The following is a 7,109-nucleotide window of genomic DNA, read 5'->3' as shown; positions in this document are numbered from 1 at the left end:
TCTTCTATGACTATCTATTATATTTTTTTATTCAAGCTTTCTTCTATTTTGAATCTGATGACATATTTTTTTATATTTTATTTTTTTAGTTCACATTTGACGATTTTTCATTTACCAATTATATTAGGTTGAAAGATATATTTATTCATGATTTTTTTACTATAAATATTTTGAAGTCAATAAAATCAATGGTTTGTAAATCACGGTAAATAATTTATTATAAACGTTTTTGGTAAATCATGGTTGATTGAATTAATTAGAGTTAAATGCAAAATCAAGCAAAATAACAACAATCACATAAGAATATAGTTTTCCCTTTTCATTGGAGAAGTCCATCTTCATTTTCAATTTCTTTCTCATCTCAGCTCCTTTGTAGGACTAATAGCTAAACATAGAGTTTGACATGAACTTGTTCCAATTCCAAAGTCCCATGTTTTGGCGACAATGTTCGATTTTTGCGCATTCATTCTTATTGATTGGTCTACTAGTATCATGGGTGTGCAAAGTGATAAAAAGTGCTCATATCATTATCAACCGTCACCCAGAAGACAAGAACAAGGACAAGAAAGTTTACTTATGGTCTTCTGTAGCTCTTTTTGGGTACAACCTAGTCATTGTGTTGTTCTGCTTGCATTATTACTTTAATACTGATAATGATCCTGATCACGACCTTGTTGCTAGGGTGAGGCTGATCCTTTTCGACTTCACAGTAAGGGCACTTGCTTGGTTCCTTGTGGTTATTTACTTGCAATGTAACAAAACCATTTTAAAGTTTCCTTTACCTGTGACAATTTGGTGGGGGTTTTACCTTGCTGTTTCTAGTTATTGCCTTGTAACACAACTCCAATATTTTAACTTTCTTGTGTTAGTGTTGGATATCCTATACAATGTGTCAGGAGTTTTGTTTTTCTTTTTCTTTTGCTGGAATTCGAATTCTGTTGGCGATGAGGGTGGCCTTCAGCAATCCCTTTTAGCTTCAGATGATCCTGACAATAGTGTTGATGTTAGTGATTCTAGCCAGAGGTCGCAGGCCATCAGTCCTTATTCAAAGGCTGGCTTCCTTAGTAATGTCACCTTCTATTGGGTGGGTTCTTTAATATCCAAGGGTTATCATAAAACAACTCTCGACCTTGATGACATACCTCCTCTTTCGCGGGATGATGATGCTAGTGAATCCTATATGACCTTTTGCAAGTGTTTGGAGCATGCTAAAGGTGATTCAGGTGCTAACAAGGTCACAAGTATGCAGCTTGCTAAATCCGTTATCTTCATGTCATGGCCTAACATATTGTGGACATTCATTCTTTCTCTGCTAAACACAGTGGCCATGTATGTTGGGCCTTACCTTACTGACTCCTTTGTTCAGTACCTTAATGGAGTGAAGGTAACAAGAACTTGTGGATATGTTCTAATTTCTGCATTCGTGGTTGCAAAGCTTGAGGAATGTGTTTCCGCTAAGCATTCAGAATTTAGGGTTGCGATAGTTACACTCAGGACAAGAGCAGCTGCCCTTATTCAGAGCATCTATACCAAGGCCTTGAGACTCTCCTGCACATCAAATGAAGAAGGCCGCACAACTGGTGAGATGACTAATATAACGTCAGTTGATGCAGAAAGAGTTGGCCACTTTGGTGCCTACATACACGATCCATTGTTGATCATATTGCAAACTTGCATTGGCCTTATCAATCTTGTATACAACTCTTGGGCTTGCCTCAATTGCGACATTTGTTGCAACCGTGCTTGTGATGCTGGCATACTATCCTGTTTCAAAGTTGTTCAGCAAGTATTACAAAAGTTTAATGCAATCCAGGGACCAAAGAATGAAGGTTACAACTGAGATACTAAAGAACATGAGAATTCTGAAGCTTCAAGCTTGGGATATGAAATTCTCATCCAAAATTTATGACTTGAGAAATGTTGAGAATGAATGGTTGAAAAAGACTCCTAGTTCTTTGGCATTAACGGTTTCTGTATCTGGATTTCCCCAACATTTGTGTCTGTGTTCACTTTCAGCACTTGCATGCTCATTGGTGTCCCTCTGGAATCTGGGAAGGTCTTGTCTGCTACTGCAACATTCAAAATGCTTCAAAGTGCCATCATAGAGCTACCAAACCTAATCTCTACTATAACGCAAACAAGAGTTTCTATTTCGAGAATTGCTTCATTCCTCTCCCTTAATGAATTAAGTCTTGATGCTGTGGTGAAGCTTCCTGCACCTAGGATTGATAATCAGGTAGCTGTCGAGATTAGTGGAGGAAATTTTACCTGGGATCACTTAGCTCCACATCCTATATTGAAGGATATCAACATCAAAGTTGAGCAAGGAATGAGGGTAGCAATTTGTGGTACGGTTGGTTCTGGTAAATCAACCTTGCTATCATGCATACTTGGAGAAGTGCCAAAGGTCTCTGGTGTCTTAAGCTTAGGGGGGGTCCATTGCTTATGTTCCTCAAAGTGCTTGGATACAAAGTGGAAGTATAGTCGATAATATCTTGTTTGGCAAAGAAATGCATGTAGAGAAATACAACAGGGTCCTAATGGCATGCTCCTTGAGAAAGGATCTCGAGGTCTTGCCCTTTGGAGATCAAACAGTCATTGGTGAGAGAGGTATTAATTTGAGTGGTGGACAGAAGCAAAGGATACAAAGACGAGCAATATACCAAGATGCTGACATTTATCTTTTAGATGATCCCTTTAGTGCAGTCGATGCTCACACTGGAACTCATCTCTTTAAGGTTAGAGTTGCTATTGCTAATTCATAATTTCATATAATATGGTACTACTATGAATCTTTTGATATGAGGCCACTAATATATTTATGTGTCTGTGCCTGTCTAAATGTCTATCTTGAATGTTAAATAATGATTGTATCTCAGCTCACTACCAATATTGAAGAGTTTTCTGGTAGTTACTGAGATGTAGTGTATACTTTTATTAATTTAGTTAGCTCATTACACCTTTGGTACAGGATTGCATTCTAGAGCTCTTAGAATCAAAAACAGTAATGTATGTCACCCACCAAGTGGAGTTCTTACGTGCTGCTGATATGATTTTGGTGAGGTTTGAACATCGAAATAGGCATTCTGCCAGCCACATACTTTCACATTTATTGAAAGTATGTAATTTAACAATTTACCAATGTTCTAATGAATGCTTTGTCTAAAAGGTCATGAAAGAAGGGAGTATACAGCAAGCTGGAACTTACAAAGATATTCTAAATTCAGGCACAGATCTGAGGGAACTTGTGGCAGCTCATGAACAAGCCTTATCTACTACACTTGATTCAATAGGGACTTCGTCAAACATAGCTAGTGTCATTGAGGATAACACTGATGAAAAAGCACCGAAAGAGGAGACTGATGATAGTGATGCTGATGAAGAAGATAAGAGGCCAAAAGGACAACTCGTGCAAGAAGAAGAGAGAGAGAAAGGAAGAGTTAAAGCACACTTGTACTGGAAGTATATCACAACAGCTAAGGGGGAGGTTTAGTGCCCATCATATTACTGTCTCAAATTCTTTTCCAGCTTCTCCAAATCTCAAGTAATTATTGGATGGCTTGGGCAACTCAAGTGTCACACAATGCCAAACATGTTGCAGATGGCTATACTATACTGATTGTGTATGTTGCATTGGGGGTTGGAAGTTGTTTTTGTATCCTAGTGAGATCATGGCTTCATGTGTTAGCTGGGTACAAGACGGCATCATCACTCTTTTACAAGATGCATTCCTCACTATTTCGCGCTCCAATGTCTTTTTTTGATACAACCCCTAGTGGGCGGATTTTAAGCAGGGTATGATATCCAATATTCCCGGGCCACTTGTTTAATGTGAGATATTTGCATTGATACTGTCTTATTGAAACGTGGCTTCAAGTGTCTTTGCATAAAAATGATGCCATGGGGTAATATTTTGTGGCAAACAATAATACACTAGTACATGATTTACCTATGTTTAATTTAGAGTAATACAAAATCGTTTATTCAGTCATGATTTACCTATGTTTCAGGTGTCAACAGATCAAGCCTCTATGGATATGGGTACCCCAAATAGAGTTGGTGGCTTTGCGTTCTCATTGATCTCACTTTTGGCGGTTATTGGGGTAATGTCACTGGTTGTATGGCAGGTTTACATGATTTTCATACCAGTTATTGCTGTCTCTTTGTGGTACCAGGTGAATACAATGGCTTAAACAATTAGATAATTAAATTAGTACTCCGTTCTTTCATCACCTTTAATATCTTTTAAATTTTCTTCTGCAGAAATTTTATATAACTTCAGCAAGAGAAATATCCCGGTTGGTTGGAGTAAATAAAGCTCCAGTTATACAAAATTTCTCTGAGAGTATATCTGGAGTTGCTGCTATCAGGAGCTTTGGTCGAGAGTCTAGATTCTGTGAAACGAGCAAAAGTCTAATTAATGATTCTGCGAGGCCAACTTTGTACAATGCTGCTTCAACCCAATGGCTTAACTTCCGCCTAGACATGTTGTCTTCGCTTATCTTTGCTTGCACTCTAATTTTCTTGATCTCCATTCCTGTGGGATCAATAGATCCAAGTATGCACTCTTACTGATTCTTTGCATTATTCTTGTTTCTATAATGTATATGCAAGTCTGACTGATTCTGTTTTCCTTTCTCTTCTGATTCAAGTCATTGCTGGGTTAGCTGTGGCATACGCACTCAATCTGAATGAGCTACAAAATCGTGTAATCTCAAATTTATCTACAATGCAGAGTTCGATGATTTCAGTTGAGAGAATCCTTCAGTATACAAGCATTACAAGTGAGGCCTCCCTCGTTTTAGAAAATAATAGGCCAGACCAATCTTGGCCATCTTGTGGAGAGGTTCATGTTCAAGATCTTCAGGTACTTTTCACCCTCTAAGTATCCATGCATGCTCAAAGATAAATGATGTATTTCCTTTGGTAATAATAAAATTGCCAAAAAAAAAAATCATGCAAATTGAAGATCTGTATTACACACACAGATATATTCACAATGACAGTTTGACACACGTGGTATATGTATATATAACAGGTTCGTTATGCTCCACAATTGCCACTTGTACTGCGAGGACTTACATGCACCTTCCAAGGAGGAAAGACGACTGGGATCGTAGGCAGAACAGGTTGCGGCAAATCAACCCTGATACAGGCTCTCTTCCGCATTGTGGAACCTGCGGCTGGGAAGATAGTTATTGATGGAATTGACATTTCGTCCATTGGATTGCATGATTTACGGTCTAGATTAAGCATAATCCCCCAAGACCCTACTATGTTTCAAGGAACTCTTCGAAGCAACTTAGACCCACTAGAAGGGTATACAGATGAGCACATCTGATATCAGTAAGCGAGAATGGAGAAAACTGGAGTGTTGGCCAAAGACAGCTTATTTGTCTTGGTCGTGTACTCCTTAAGCGAAGCAAAGTGTTGGTGCTTGATGAAGCAACTGCTTCAGTGGATACTGCAACTGATAATCTCATCCAGGAACACTTCGCTGATTCAACATTAATTGTAGTTGCACATCGGATTACTTCTGTAATCAATAGTGATCAAGTGGTCGTTTTAAACAATGGAGTTGTCGAGGAATGTGACATACCTTCAAGGTTGCTACTAAATCACTCGTCATGTTCGAAGCTTGTCAATGAGTATACAACAAGATCAAAGTCCAAGAAATTGGATACAAGAGTAAGAAAGCCATAAACGTTATAGTATTGGCTAATCGCGGCTCTTAATATTTTTTACATTTTGTATATCGCAGTTAAATACTTAAGTTGAATTTGCATGTAACCCTTGCCCAGAACTCAACAGCGTATACAATGTTGCTACATTTGTGATTGAATCAAGATGCAATTTTTATTTGTGTTTGTGCATTCCCTCGGCTTTTGATACAGTTTAACAAAACTCTGAGTTACTCTGTCCGCTTTTGGACATTTTCCCTTAATGCTCCAATAGACTAGGATAACTTAAGGTTGGCTGTTATGTATAGTTGTAATTATTTTAAAATGTTGGGGGTACTAATTACAGTAGATACTTTGTGTTGCTTTTCCACTTTTGACTTCACTTGCTAACATTTTCTCTCTGTTTCATTGATCCGTTTTTGTTATGTTTTTTTTTTTTTTTTTTTTTTTTTTTTTTTTTTTTGAGGGCAAATTTCCTATTCCTTCTATTTCTTCTAACGGGTTTTGTAGAAAATGCTTAAAAAAGATGTCTAATTTCCGAGTTAGTATTATATACTCTTGGAGTACTATGGATTATGGTACTCCATACCCAATATGCTTGAGTTATTTTGCCTAAATATTATGTAATTTTGCTTAAATTTTATGTTATTTTGCTAAAACAATATGTTATTTACTTCAACCTCAGCTCGTGCTATTTTACATAAAATTTGTCTTATTTTGCCAAAACATTGTAAAAAATAACATGTATTTATTTAAACATAACATTTATATAAATTAAAATAATAAGAAGTTCACATCAAAATAACATGAATTTTATAAACCTAGAATACATTGAAATGATTGATATTGAATATAAAAACAGCATGCAGGTATAAAATAACATGTACTTATATAAAAATAACATATATATATAAGAAGTTTAAGTCGAAATAATATGAATTTTATAAAGCTGAAATACCTTGTGTATGGTACTCCATGAATAAGATAGAATTACATAATTTCCCTCATTATGCCCCTAATTAATATAATTCCTAGACTACTGATTAATTTTTCCTACCGGAGAAAATAGTGAATAAACAATGCCAAAATCAGTGAATATCGATCTTATTAGGTGGTACTTGTTAGATCTTAATTCTATTAATAGTAGTTCACTTTCACAAAAAATACTGCCCTTTATGGTATGCTAGATTTGCTTTCCCCTTATAAATAATTTGATTCTGTATTTTCCAAACCAAGTGCTAATTGTTAATTTTATTTTATTTTTTTGAAAGAAAGAATCTAATATTTGTACAAGTACGAATAATTTTGAGTTTGAGATACAACTTATAAAGATTTTTAAATATAAAAACCAAAAATAATTAGAAATGGGCAATGATATCAAACAGACCCTTTGTCTTTCAACGTTGCAACAATCATGAATATATCAAA

The 7,109-nt window shown here is 36.2% G+C and overlaps 1 pseudogene; it reads left to right on the top strand.

Annotated features, from left to right (window-relative positions):
• The first annotated feature begins 430 nt into the window (after window positions 1-430).
• LOC110699773 lies at window positions 431-5,703 on the top strand (annotated as a pseudogene).
• Window positions 5,704-7,109: the final 1,406 nt, after the last annotated feature.

This window comes from Chenopodium quinoa, unplaced genomic scaffold (assembly GCF_001683475.1).
Source record: "Chenopodium quinoa cultivar QQ74 unplaced genomic scaffold, ASM168347v1, whole genome shotgun sequence".
NCBI lineage: Eukaryota > Viridiplantae > Streptophyta > Magnoliopsida > Caryophyllales > Amaranthaceae > Chenopodium > Chenopodium quinoa.
This window is presented reverse-complemented; position numbering and strand designations above follow the sequence as displayed.